The sequence below is a fragment of the Oncorhynchus masou genome, chromosome 28 (assembly GCF_036934945.1).
Source record: "Oncorhynchus masou masou isolate Uvic2021 chromosome 28, UVic_Omas_1.1, whole genome shotgun sequence".
NCBI lineage: Eukaryota > Metazoa > Chordata > Actinopteri > Salmoniformes > Salmonidae > Oncorhynchus > Oncorhynchus masou.
In genome coordinates this window covers 64,489,172-64,503,291 of record NC_088239.1, presented here as the reverse complement: position 1 = coordinate 64,503,291, position 14,120 = coordinate 64,489,172, and the positions used below count along the sequence as shown (strand labels likewise).

The window sequence follows — 14,120 nt, the reverse complement described above, 5'->3', positions numbered from 1 at the left end:
CCCATCTCAAGTAAACCTCTCTTGACCCCACTCCTGGACAAGCTCACTGAGGGGAGTGACTGGCAGCACAGACATTGTGGAGACAAGTAATTGGTGGTGCGGGTACAGCGGAGGTAAGCCCAGGCACTGGGTGATGATGAGAGAGGTTGTATCTCTGGACATGCTGGTTGTAATGGGTGAGGTCACTGCATGTGTGGGAGGTGGGACAAAAGGGGAGGTATCAGGGGTATGAAGAGTGGAACTAGGGGCTCCATTGTAAACTAAAACAATGATAACTAACCTGAACAACAGTAAACAAGTGCATATTGACATTTGAGAGAGACATACAGCGAGGCATACAGTAATCACAGGTGTTGAATTGGGAGAGTTAGCTAAACCAGTAACATAGTTTAACAGATACAGGGGGAGAACAAGTATTTGATACGCTGCCAATTTTGCAGGTTTTCCTACTTACAAAGCATGTATATACAGGTAATGAGTGGAGAACAGGAGGGCTTCTTCAAGAAAAACTAACAGGTCTGTTAGAGCCGGAATTCTTACTGGTTGGTAGGTGATCAAATACTTATGTCATGCAATAAAACGCTTACTAATGACATTAAAATCATACAATGTGAGTTTCTGGATTTTTGTTTTAGATTCCGTCTCTCACAGTTGCTGATGTACCTATGATAAAAATTACAGACCTCTTCATGCTTTGTAAGTAGGAAAACCTGCAAAATCGGCAGCAGTGTATCAAATACTTGTTTTCCCACTCTACATTCACATATGAAGACAATGTTCCATTCTGTCCTCTTCCCTTTCTGATATTCTGCACTTAGCACCAGAGACATGTAAAAAGACAAGCCTGACCTTCCTCTCTGGGCCCCAAGTGACTGAGCACCAGCTGAGGGGAAGAAATGCAACTGCCAACACCAGAGTCTATTAGAAATACATTCTAATAAAACCTATTTCACATGAGAATATTACAGATATGACATCTGAATTACTTATGTTACCCAACTCATTCTGATCTATCTACCACAAATTGTTTTGTAATTGTGATTTAAAAGGTGGGACATTTATTTGCTAATTGTTTACATAAAATGCTCCTTGAATGTTGGCTTGCATGACCTATGCAGTGGTTCCCAAACGTTTTATAGCCCCGTACATCTTCAAACATTCAACCTCCATCTGCGTACCCCTCTCACACCAGGGTCAGCTGTACCCCCTCTAGCACCAGGGTTAGCTGTACCCCCTCTAGCACCAGGGTCAGCGCCTCTCAATGATTGTTTTTGCCATCATTGTAAGCCTGCCACACACACACTATACGATACATCTATTAAACATAAGAAGGAGTTTTTGTCACAACCCGGCTCTTATGGCCGTTTTGGAGCAGTGGCTTCTTCCTTGCTGAGCGGCCTTTCAGGTTATGTCGATGTAGGACTCTTTTTACTGTGGATATAGATACTTTTGTACCTGTTTCCTCCAGCATCTTCACAAGGTCCTTTGCTGTTGTTCTGGGATTGATTTACACTTTTCACACCAAAGCACGTTCATCTCTAGGAGACAGGAACGTCTCCCTTCCTGAGCGGTATGACGGCTGCGTGGTCCCATGGTGTTTATACTTGGGTACTATTGTTTGTACAGATGAACGTGGTAACCTCCAGGCATTTGGAAATTGCTCCAAGGACAACCAGACTTGTGGAGGTCTACATTTTTTTCTGAGGTCATAGCTGATTCTTTTGATTTTCCCACGATGTCAAGCAAAGGAGGCACTGAGTTTGAAGGTAGGTTTTGGAAATACATCCGTTAGTACACTCAATTGACTCAATGACGTCAATTAGCCAATCCAAGCTTCTGTAGCCATGACATCATTTTATGGAATTCTCCAAGTTGTTTAAAGGCAGTCAACCTAGTATGTAAACTAGTGTATGTAAACTAGTGTATGTAAACTAGTGTATGTAAACTGAGTGTATGTAGACTTCTCACCCACTGGAATAGTGATACAGTGAGTTATAAGTGAAATAATCTGTCTGTAAACAATTGTTGGAAAATGACTTGTGTCGTGCACAAAGTAGATGTCCAAACTGACTTGCCAAAATATAGTGTGTTAACAAGACATCTGTGGAGTGGTTGGAAAACGAGTTTTAATGACAACAACCTAAGTGTATGTAAACTAGACATCAACTGTATACCAGGAGCTGTGCCAGACTAGCGTACGTCTGACTCCACCCAGTTGTCACGCATATAATTCACTGGCTTGTATGCGAAGCAGCACAGATTTCAAAACATCTCCTGCCATGTCACTGATGTGTCGTGGTTGTTTGATGAAGGCCATTGCCCTGTGTAGTATTTACATTTTTTTTTGCTTTCACAAATGTCTTACTACTTGAGAGTTGTTCGTAATTCTCTCTCAGAATACTCCTGTGGTTTATTTTAAAATTAGCATGTTTTGTTTCTAAATGTTTCGTCAGGGTTGTGAGATAGTACTTTTGCACATATAATAAATAAACTGTAGCTGAGGGAAAGGTTGCTAGATCGAATCCCTGAGCTGAGAAGGGAAACATATGTTGTTCTGCCACTGAACAAGGCAGTTAACCACTGTTCTAGACCAGCTAACCCACTGTTCCTGGACCAGTTAACCACTGTTCCTAGACCAGCTAACCCACTGTTCCTAGACCAGCTAACCCACTGTTCCCAGACCAGTTAACCCTGTTCCTAGACCAGCTAACCCACTGTTCCTAGACCAGTTAACCCACTGTTCCTAGACCAGTTAACCCACTGTTCCTAGACCAAACCCACTGTTCCTGGACCAGTTAACCCACTGTTCCTAGACCAGCTAACCCACTGTTCCTAGACCAGCTAACCCACTGTTCCTGGACCAGTTAACCCACTGTTCCTAGACCAGTTAACCCACTGTTCCTAGACCAGCTAACCCACTGTTCCTAGACCAGTAACCCACTGTTCCTAGACCAGCTAACCCACTGTTCCTAGACCAGTTAACCCACTGTTCCTAGACCAGCTAACCCACTGTTCCTAGACCAGCTAACCCACTGTTCCTAGACCAGTTAACCCACTGTTCCTAGACCAGTTAACCCACTGTTCCTAGACCAGTTAACCCACTGTTCCTAGACCAGCTAACCCACTGTTCCTAGACCAGGGCTAACCCACTGTTCCTAGACCAGTTAACCCACTGTTCCTAGACCAGCTAACCCTGTTCCTAGACCAGCTAACCCACTGTTCCTAGACCAGCTAACCCACTGTTCCTAGACCAGTTAACCCACTGTTCCTAGACCAGCTAACCCACTGTTCCTAGGGGCCGTCATTGAAACTAAGAATTTCTTCTTAAAACTGACTTAATAAAAATTGGACATTGTGTTGTTATTTATAGCTGAACACTAGATGGTTTCATTTATTTTTTGCAGTGAAACCAGGCTCCTCAGGCGAGGAAAACCTCACCCAAATGTATATCCCCGTTGGAAAAATATAAATGGACCGTTTCAAAATCTGAAGGAAAGAAAGTGAATCACATTTATACTTGTGTTCCCTGACAGCGAACCCTGGGGGTAGGTTTCAGTATAACTGCTGTAGGCTATTCACTTCCTGCTGTAGGCTTATTCACTTCCTGCTGTAGGCTATTCACTTCCTGCTGTAGGCTATTCCCTTCCTGCTGTAGGATATTACTTCCTGCTGTAGGCTATTCAATTTCTGCTGTAGGCTATGCACTTCCTGCTCTAGGCTATTCACTTCCTGCTGTAGGCTATTCACTTCTGCTGTAGGCTATTCAACCTACTGTAGGCTATTCACTTCCTGCTGTGGGCTATTTCAATTCCTACTGTAGGCTATTCACTTCCTGCTGTAGGCTATTCAATTCCTACTGTAGGCTATTCAGTTCCTACTGTAGGCTATTCACTTCCTGCTGTAGGCTATTCAATTCCTGCTGTAGATTATTCAATTTCCTACTGTAGGCTATTCACTTCCTGTTGCTGCAGCATTCAAATGCAGAATAACCAACTCTTACTTGCAGGCGATCCAATTTCTGCTAAAAACTGGTCCAACAGTATGTTTCAGGTGATTATAGGTAAACCAATCCCTCCTAATATACTGGTCCAACAGTATGTTTCCAGGTGATTATAGGTAAACCAATCCCTCCTAATATACTGGTCCAATAGTATGTTTCAGGTGATTATAGGTAAACCAATCCCTCCTAATATACTGGTCCAACAGTATGTTTCAGGTGATTATAGAGTAACCAATCCCTCCTAATATACTGGTCCAACAGTATGTTTCAGGTGATTATAGGTAAACCAATCCCTCCTATTGGAGACACCACTGTGCTCCATTGATTAATGTTAACTGGTTAGATTCATTATTATAGGAAGAGACAGTTCTGCCAAATTGAACACCAACATTTTGTGGCTGAGGAGGACAAGAGGTCTTTCACCATTAAGGCTCGGCTGGACAACAGACAGTATTTTTAAAGTTGTGGCCAGAGTGATGTCCGAGTCCATCTGGCTGTCACACCAAATATTGCGGAAAATTAGATCCAAAGATGAAGGCAGAGACTTTTTAATTGTATAGAAACATGTTTAATCAAGCAGCTGCAGGGGACATGATTCTGATTTCACAGGGAAGAACCTCCTGAGTAAATGGTTCCATGTCCCTTATATAGTGGGAGGTGATAATATCATCAGATTGTTACACAACAGTTATTTATACCAGCAACAGTTCTAGAACACAATGGCCTTGTGTTTAAGGTGTGTTTAAGGTACAGACACACCAGGACTCTATGAAAGACATGACATCACAGTCCAACACAGAACATGTCCCTTAAAAGTTACAACAGTTCAACACAAATTCTGCCACCACACTAGTTTTCACTCAAAAATGTGAGGGCTGATGCTCATGGCTCAGACTCAAATTGGTAGGGAAGGGGGGTGAATTGTAGGGAAATGGTTTTCTGCTCATAGACTCATGTATGAACGACATATTGACATCCAGCCCAAAGTGGGAGGTTTAAAAATAGACTTTCTTAGTAGCCAAAGTAATGTAGCGTGTCTTTAACCTTCACAAGCCTTAAACTAGTTTAATTAGAACCATGGCTTATAACACTTATAACTTAACCCTTATAACCATTAAAACTTAACCCCTGTAACCCTTATAACCATTAAAACTTAACCCCTGTAACCCTTATAACCATTAAAACTTAACCCTTGTAACCCTTATAGCCATTAAACCCTTATAGCCATTATAATCTTAACCCTTATAACCATTATAACAACCCTTATAACTTAACCCTTATAACCCTTATAACTTAACCCTATAACCCTATAACTTAACCCTTATAACCCTTATAACTTAACCCTTATAGCCATTAAACCATATAGCCATTAAACCCTTATAGCCATTAAACCCTTATAGCCATTAAACCCTTATAGCATTAAACCCTTATAGCCATTAAACCCTTATAGCCATTAAACCCTTATAATATTAAACCCTATAGCCATTAAACCCTTATAGCCATTAAACCCTTATAACCATTATAACTTAAACCTTATAACCATTATTACTTAACCCTTATAACCATGATTACCATTATTACTAAACCCTTATAACCCTTATTACTTAACCCTTATAACCCGTGTACCTTTAGGAATGTGTACTAGTCAAAGAGGATAATAGGAATTACCACTGGACAAAACTCAATACTTTTCATCACAGTCACAATCACATCCATCCCTGCCATCACAATCCTTAACGCCCTTGATTTTCTCACCTTCTTTTTCCCCTTCTCCGTTCCCCTCTCCGTTCCCCTCTCCGTTCCCCTCTCCGTTCCCCTCTCCGTTCACTTCCCTGAACCTCTTTTTCCCTGCTTAACCTGCTCGTCCTTTAATACAACGTTTCTTGGACATTCATTGTCAAACACCTTGACTCCGACATTGTAGATTTGGTTCAACTTGCCTTCGAGTGCTCCCAAGGATTCCGGTATCAATGTTGTCCCGTTGTCCTCCTTTTGGTTCTCACCCCAGTGTGCTTGGGCCACCCACTGACTCAGGTTGTTGTTGTAACAGCAGAAGGCTGTCCACAGGTGATCTGGGATGTTCACTCTGTTGCTCAGTGTGTTGTTGCTGCTGCTGTTGCTGGGCACGGCTCCAGTCACCACATAGGCTTTTATCTTGTTGTTGTTATCCTTACAGTTAAGCTCAAGAGCCGTTCTAACCTGCACTCCATTGCCTTCCATCTGCCTCGGTTGAAGCCACGTTCCTGGGGAACGGCGTTTGTCAGGGTGAAAGTGGACCTCTTGGTATCATCATCAGGTGCGTACGAACATGGGAAAGGTGACCTCTGTCCAGACGCAGGTTGTTCTTTTTGTAGTCTGTGTCCATAGCCTGGTTTGTGACAGCTTGATTATCCACCTTCATGTCACTTTGGTTATTTATATTTTCAAGCTGCAGAAACATCAGTCAGACATTACAACTCTGTAACAAGTTTAGACATTACAACTCTGTAACAAGTTTAGACATTACAACTCTGTAACAAGTTTAGACATTACAACTCTGTAACAAGTTTAGACATTACAACTCTGTAACAAGTTTAGACATTACAACTCTGTAACAAGTTTAGACATTACAACTCTGTAACAAGTTTATACATGACAACTCTGTAACAAGTTTAGACATTACAACTCTTCAACAAGTTTAGACATTAAAACTCTTTAACACGTTTAGACATTACAACTCTGTAACAAGTTTATACATGACAACTCTGTAACAAGTTTAGACATTAAAACTCTTTAACACGTTTAGACATTAACAAGTTCACAATTTAACAATCCAGACTTAAACTGAAAGTAATGAAGGTGCATTCGTGTCTATAGCAGTAAATTAATACACATGTTGAATGAATAGAGATTAAAACTTCCTGAGGCTCGATCATCCATGACTGACTTGGTAACATAACTGTCTGTAATATACAGTATACCAGTAAACAAATACAACTGTTGAATGAATAGAGATTAGAACTACCTGAGGCTCTATCATCCAGGACTGTTTTGGTCTACCAACTACCTTACCAGTGAAGGTGTAGGCTGAGAACACAGGGATCTTGTTGGTCGTGTCGTACAGAGTTGCAAACCTGTAGATGTTGTTGTACTTCTGGCAGATCGGCTTGTAGCGGTTCTGGTTCTGGACTGTCCCACCAACCAAAATACCTGGGAGATTTGGAGTTGTCCCCTCCAGGAAGAACGTCTTGCACTGTGGAACATCACTGAACTTAACCACTACATGAGAGAGAGCAGGAGGAAGGAGAGAGAGGAGGAGGAGTAGAGAGATGATTCAATACCCCCATCATCACCTGAAGACTGTACACCACAGAGACAAAGATGAAGTTACAGAGACCAGTTGGTAGACTGGAGACTGTTGAGCTGAGTCCAGGACAGACTGATTTAAATAGGTTTTCAGAGACTCCTCCTTCAGATGTCAAGACAGAAAGGGTTGATTTGCATAAACACCTCTGTTAATTTCAATGGAAACTGCTGTAACAAATAACATGTGACTCACCTACTGTAGTTTCTGACTCGTATGGACCCAGAACTTAATCACACAAGATTATAGTTCTGGGTTAATGAATTAGACTGCTCTAAATAGTGACTGCATCCACACTTTGGTTCTGGTAGAAAAACGTTTTTAGGATAAAAACATGACTTTACTCAGCATAGAGTCTGTCAGAAGATACACATCACACTATTACCACAGTGGGACTGTTCTGGAATTACGTGTTGCATTCAGTAATATATATATATATATATATAATATATTATATCTATTGTATATATATTGTTATAACTATATCTATTGTTTTAATTTTTGTTGTTGTTGTGTGATTTTGATTAATCCCCTCTACCACACGGAACTCCACTAATCTACTGACGGAGCGCAAGAGGTGGCTAATGACACGCGGGGAGGAACAGAGAGAGTGTAACAGCGTTCTTTTGTTGTTGAAGGAGAGTCGGACCCGAAATGAACAGCGTGTAAGTTACTCATGTTTATTATAAAGACAAAACGAACTAACTATGGGACATAGGGAAATAACTAAATAAATACAAAGAAAACAACAAACAGAATGAAACCTAATACAGCCTGACTGGTGCACACTACACAGAGACAGGAACAATCACCCACGAAATGCAAAGCGAAAAACAGGCTACCAGAGAGAGAGAGTAAATACGGTTCCCAATCAGCGACAACGGATGAGAAGCACCTGACTCTGATTGAGAACCGCCTCAGGCAGCCAACCTAATAAACACACACACACACCCCTAATCAACTACCAACCCAGACACTACAAACCCCAAACAGGATACGGAAATACAATATAGAGAACCCCATGATCACACCTGAGACTGGTCTGACTAACAGTAATAAACTAAAACACACAATACTAAGACCAAGGCAGGATGACAGAGAGAGAGTAGATCAGGATGAGACAGGGAGGAAACAGAGAGAGAGTAGAACAGGATAGACAGGGAGGAACAGAGATGATGAGACAGGGAGGAACAGAGAGAGTAGAACAGGATGAGACAGGGAGGAACAGAGTAGAACAGGATGAGACAGGGAGGAACAGAGAGAGTAGAACAGGATGAGACAGGGAGGAACAGAGAGAGTAGAACAGGATGAGACAGGGAGGAACAGAGAGAGAGAGAGTAGAACAGGATGAGACAGGGAGGAACAGAGAGAGAGAGAGGATGAGGGAGAACAGGATGAGACAGGGAGGATGAGACAGGGAGAGAGAGAGTAGAACAGGATGAGACAGGGAGGAACAGAGAGAGAGTAGAACTGGATGAGAACAGGATGAGACAGGGAGGAACAGAGAGAGAGTAGAACAGGATGAGACAGGGAGGAACAGAGAGAGAGTAGAACAGGATGAGACAGGGAGGAACAGAGAGTAGAACAGGATGAGACAGGGAGGAACAGAGAGAGAGTAGAACATGATGAGACAGGGAGGAACAGAGAGTAGAACAGGATGAGACAGGGAGGAACAGAGAGAGAGTAGAACAGGATGAGACAGGGAGGAACAGAGAGAGAGAGTAGAACAGGATGAGACAGGAGGAACAGAGAGAGAGAGTAGAACAGGATGAGACAGGGGAGGAACAGAGAGAGAGAGGATGAGACGGGGAGGAACAGGATGAGACAGGGAGGAACAGAGAGAGTAGAACAGGATGAGACAGGGAGGAACAGAGAGTAGAGGATGAGACAGGGAGGAACAGGATGAGTAGAACAGGATGAGACAGGGAGGAACAGAGAGAGAGAGTAGAACAGGATGAGACAGGGAGGAACAGAGAGTAGAACAGGATGAGACAGGGAGGAACAGAGAGAGTAGAACAGGATGGACAGGGAGGAACAGAGAGAGAGTAGAACAGGATGGAACAGGGAGGAACAGAGAGAGTAGATCAGGATGAGACAGGGAGGAACAGAGAGAGTAGAACAGGATGAGACAGGGAGGAACAGAGAGAGAGGATAGAACAGGATGAGACAGGGAGGAACAGAGAGAGAGTAGAACAGGATGAGACAGGGAGGAACAGAGAGAGAGAGTAGAACAGGATGAGACAGGGAGGAACAGAGAGAGTAGATAGAACAGGATGAGATGAGACAGGGAGGAACAGAGAGAGAGTAGAACAGGATGAGACAGGGAGGAACAGAGAGAGAGAGTAGAACAGGATGAGACAGGGAGGAACAGAGAGAGAGAGTAGAACAGGATGAGACAGGGAGGAACAGAGAGAGAGAGTAGAACAGGATGAGACAGGGAGGAACAGAGAGAGAGTAGAACAGGATGAGACAGGGAGGAACAGAGAGAGAGTAGAACAGGATGAGACAGGGAGGAACAGAGAGAGAGTAGAACAGGATGAGACAGGGAGAACAGAGAGAGTAGAACAGGATGAGACAGGGAGGAACAGAGAGAGAGAGAGAACAGGATGAGACAGGGAGGAACAGAGAGAGAGTAGAACAGGATGAGACAGGGAGGAACAGAGAGTAGAACAGGATGAACAGGGAGGAACAGACAGGGAGGATGGACAGGGAGGAACAGAGAGAGTAGAACAGGATGAGACAGGGAGGAACAGAGAGAGAGTAGAACAGGATGAGACAGGGAGGAACAGAGAGAGTAGAACAGGATGAGACAGGGAGGAACAGAGAGAGAGTAGAACAGGATGAGACAGGGAGGAACAGAGAGAGAGAGTAGAACATGATGAGACAGGGAGGAACAGAGAGAGAGAACAGGATAGAACAGGATGAGACAGGGAGGAACAGAGAGAGAGTAGAACAGGATGAGACAGGGAGGAACAGAGAGAGAGTAGAACAGGATGAGACAGGGAGGAACAGAGAGAGAGAGAGTAGAACAGGATGAGACAGGGAGGAACAGAGAGAGAGTAGAACAGGATGAGACAGGGAGGAGAGGAACAGAGAGAGAGTAGAACAGGATGAGACAGGAGGAACAGAGAGAGAGAGTAGAACAGGATGAGACAGGGAGGAACAGAGAGAGAGTAGAACAGGATGAGACAGGGAGGAACAGAGAGAGTAGAACAGGATGAGACAGGGAGGAACAGAGAGAGTAGAACAGGATGAGACAGGGAGGAACAGAGAGAGAGTAGAACAGGATGAGACAGGGAGGAACAGAGAGAGAGTAGAACAGGATGAGACAGGGAGGAACAGAGAGAGAGTAGAACAGGATGAGACAGGGAGGAACAGAGAGAGAGTAGAACAGGATGAGACAGGGAGGAACAGAGAGAGAGTAGAACAGGATGAGACAGGGAGGAACAGAGAGAGTAGAACAGGATGAGACAGGGAGGAACAGAGAGAGAGGATGGGAACAGGATGAGATGAGACAGGGAGGAACAGAGAGAGAGTAGAACAGGATGAGACAGGGAGGAACAGAGAAGTAGAACAGGATGAGACAGGGAGGAACAGAGAGAGAGAACAGGATGAGACAGGGAGGAACAGAGAGAGAGTAGAACAGGATGAGACAGGGAGGAACAGAGAGAGAGTAGAACAGGATGAGACAGGGAGGAACAGAGAGAGAGTAGAACAGGATGAGACAGGGAGGAACAGAGAGAGAGTAGAACAGGATGAGACAGGGAGGAACAGAGACAGGGAGGAAACAGAGAGAGAGAGTAGAACAGGATGAGACAGGGAGGAACAGAGAGAGAGAGTAGAACAGGATGAGACAGGGAGGAACAGAGAGAGAGTGAGAACAGGATGAGACAGGGAGGAACAGAGAGAGAGTAGAACAGGATGAGACAGGGAGGAACAGAGAGAGAGTAGAACAGGATGAGACAGGGAGGAACAGAGAGAGAGTAGAACAGGATGAGACAGGGAGGAACAGAGAGAGAGTAGAACAGGATGAGACAGGGAGGAACAGAGAGAGAGAGAGTAGAACAGGATGAGACAGGGAGGAACAGAGAGAGAGAGTAGAACAGGATGAGACAGGGAGGAACAGAGAGAGAGAGTAGAACAGGATGAGACAGGGAGGAACAGAGAGAGAGTAGAACAGGATGAGACAGGGAGGAACAGAGAGAGTAGAGTAGAACAGGATGAGACAGGGAGGAACAGAGAGAGAGAGTAGAACAGGATGAGACAGGGAGGAACAGAGAGAGAGTAGAACAGGATGAGACAGGGAGGAACAGAGAGAGAGAGAACAGGATGAGACAGGGAGGAACAGAGAGAGAGAGTAGAACAGGATGAGACAGGGAGGAACAGAGAGAGAGTAGAACAGGATGAGACAGGGAGGAACAGAGAGAGAGTAGAACAGGATGAGACAGGGAGGAACAGAGAGAGAGAGTAGAACAGGATGGACAGGGAGGAACAGAGAGAGAGAGTAGAACAGGATGAGACAGGGAGGAACAGAGAGAGAGGATGAGAACAGGATGAGACAGGGAGGAACAGAGAGAGAGTAGAACAGGATGAGACAGGGAGGAACAGAGAGAGTAGAACAGGATGAGACAGGGAGGAACAGAGAGAGAGTAGAACAGGATGAGACAGGGAGGAACAGAGAGAGAGTAGAACAGGATGAGACAGGGAGGAACAGAGAGAGAGAACAGGATGAACAGGATGAGACAGGGAGGATGAGACAGGGAGGAACAGAGAGAGTAGAACAGGATGAGACAGGGAGGAACAGAGAGAGAGTAGAACAGGATGAGACAGGGAGGAACAGAGAGAGAGAGTAGAACAGGATGAGACAGGGAGGAACAGAGAGAGAGTAGAACAGGATGAGACAGGGAGGAACAGAGAGAGAGTAGAACAGGATGAGACAGGGAGGAACAGAGAGAGAGAGTAGAACAGGATGAGACAGGGAGGAACAGAGAGAGAGAGTAGAACAGGATGAGACAGGGAGGAGGACAGAGAGAGAGAGTAGAACAGGATGAGACAGGGAGGAACAGAGAGAGAGTAGAACAGGATGAGACAGGGAGGAACAGAGAGAGAGAGTAGAACAGGATGAGACAGGGAGGAACAGAGAGAGAGTAGAACAGGATGGGACAGGGAGGAACAGAGAGAGAGTAGAACAGGATGAGACAGGGAGGAACAGAGAGAGAGAGTAGAACAGGATGAGACAGGGAGGAACAGAGAGAGAGAGAGTAGAACAGGATGAGACAGGGAGGAACAGAGGAACAGAGAGAGTAGAACAGGATGAGACAGGGAGGAACAGAGAGAGAGTAGAACAGGATGAGACAGGGAGGAACAGAGAGAGAGTAGAACAGGATGAGACAGGGAGGAACAGAGAGAGAGTAGAACAGGATGAGACAGGGAGGAACAGAGAGAGTAGAACAGGATGAGACAGGGAGGAACAGAGAGAGAGTAGAACAGGATGAGACAGGGAGGAACAGAGAGAGAGATGAGACAGAACAGGATGAGACAGGGAGGAACAGAGAGAGAGAGTAGAACAGGATGAGACAGGGAGGAACAGAGAGAGAGTAGAACAGGATGAGACAGGGAGGAACAGAGAGAGAGTAGAACAGGATGAGACAGGGAGGAACAGAGAGAGAGAGTAGAACAGGATGAGACAGGGAGGAACAGAGAGAGAGTAGAACAGGATGAGACAGGGAGGAACAGAGAGAGAGTAGAACAGGATGAGACAGGGAGGAACAGAGAGAGAGTAGAACAGGATGAGACAGGGAGGAACAGAGAGAGAGTAGAACAGGATGAGACAGGGAGGAACAGAGAGAGTAGAACAGGATGAGACAGGGAGGAACAGAGAGAGAGTAGAACAGGATGAGACAGGGAGGAACAGAGAGAGAGTAGAACAGGATGAGACAGGGAGGAACAGAGAGAGAGTAGAACAGGATGAGACAGGGAGGAACAGAGAGAGAGAGTAGAACAGGATGAGACAGGGAGGAACAGAGAGAGAGTAGAACAGGATGAGACAGGGAGGAACAGAGAGAGAGTAGAACAGGATGAGGACAGGGAGGAACAGAGAGAGAGAGTAGAACAGGATGAGACAGGGAGGAACAGAGAGAGAGAACAGGATGAGACAGGGAGGAACAGATGAGAGTAGAACAGGATGAGACAGGGAGGAACAGAGAGAGAGTAGAACAGGATGAGACAGGGAGGAACAGAGAGAGAGTAGAACAGGATGAGACAGGGAGGAACAGAGAGAGAGTAGAACAGGATGAGACAGGGAGGAACAGAGAGAGAGAGTAGAACAGGATGAGACAGGGAGGAACAGAGAGAGAGTAGAACAGGATGAGACAGGGAGGAACAGAGAGAGAGTAGAACAGGATGAGACAGGGAGGAACAGAGAGAGAGTGAGACAGGGAGGAACAGAGATAGAACAGGATGAGACAGGGAGGAACAGAGAGAGAGTAGAACAGGATGAGAACAGGAGGAACAGAGAGAGAGAGAACAGGATGAGACAGGGAGGAACAGAGAGAGAGAACAGGATGAGACAGGGAGGAACAGAGAGAGAGTAGAACAGGATGAGACAGGGAGGAACAGAGAGAGAGATAGAACAGGATGAGACAGGGAGGAACAGAGAGAGAGTAGAACAGGATGAGACAGGGAGGAACAGAGAGAGAGTAGAACAGGATGAGACAGGGAGGAACAGAGAGAGTAGAACAGGAACAGGATGAGACAGGGAGGAAGAGAGAGAGAGTA

General features: G+C 45.0%; 1 protein-coding gene and 1 pseudogene across 5 annotated transcripts in view; both read right to left on the bottom strand.

Moving 5' to 3' along the window:
• The window catches only part of mast4 (microtubule associated serine/threonine kinase family member 4), a 215,220-nt gene that overhangs the window by 57,495 nt on the left and 143,605 nt on the right, over window positions 1-14,120 (bottom strand). The gene's annotated exons all lie outside the window — the stretch shown is intronic.
• LOC135518469 (endonuclease domain-containing 1 protein-like) overlaps window positions 5,812-14,120 on the bottom strand; it is a 40,036-nt pseudogene continuing 31,727 nt past the window's right edge.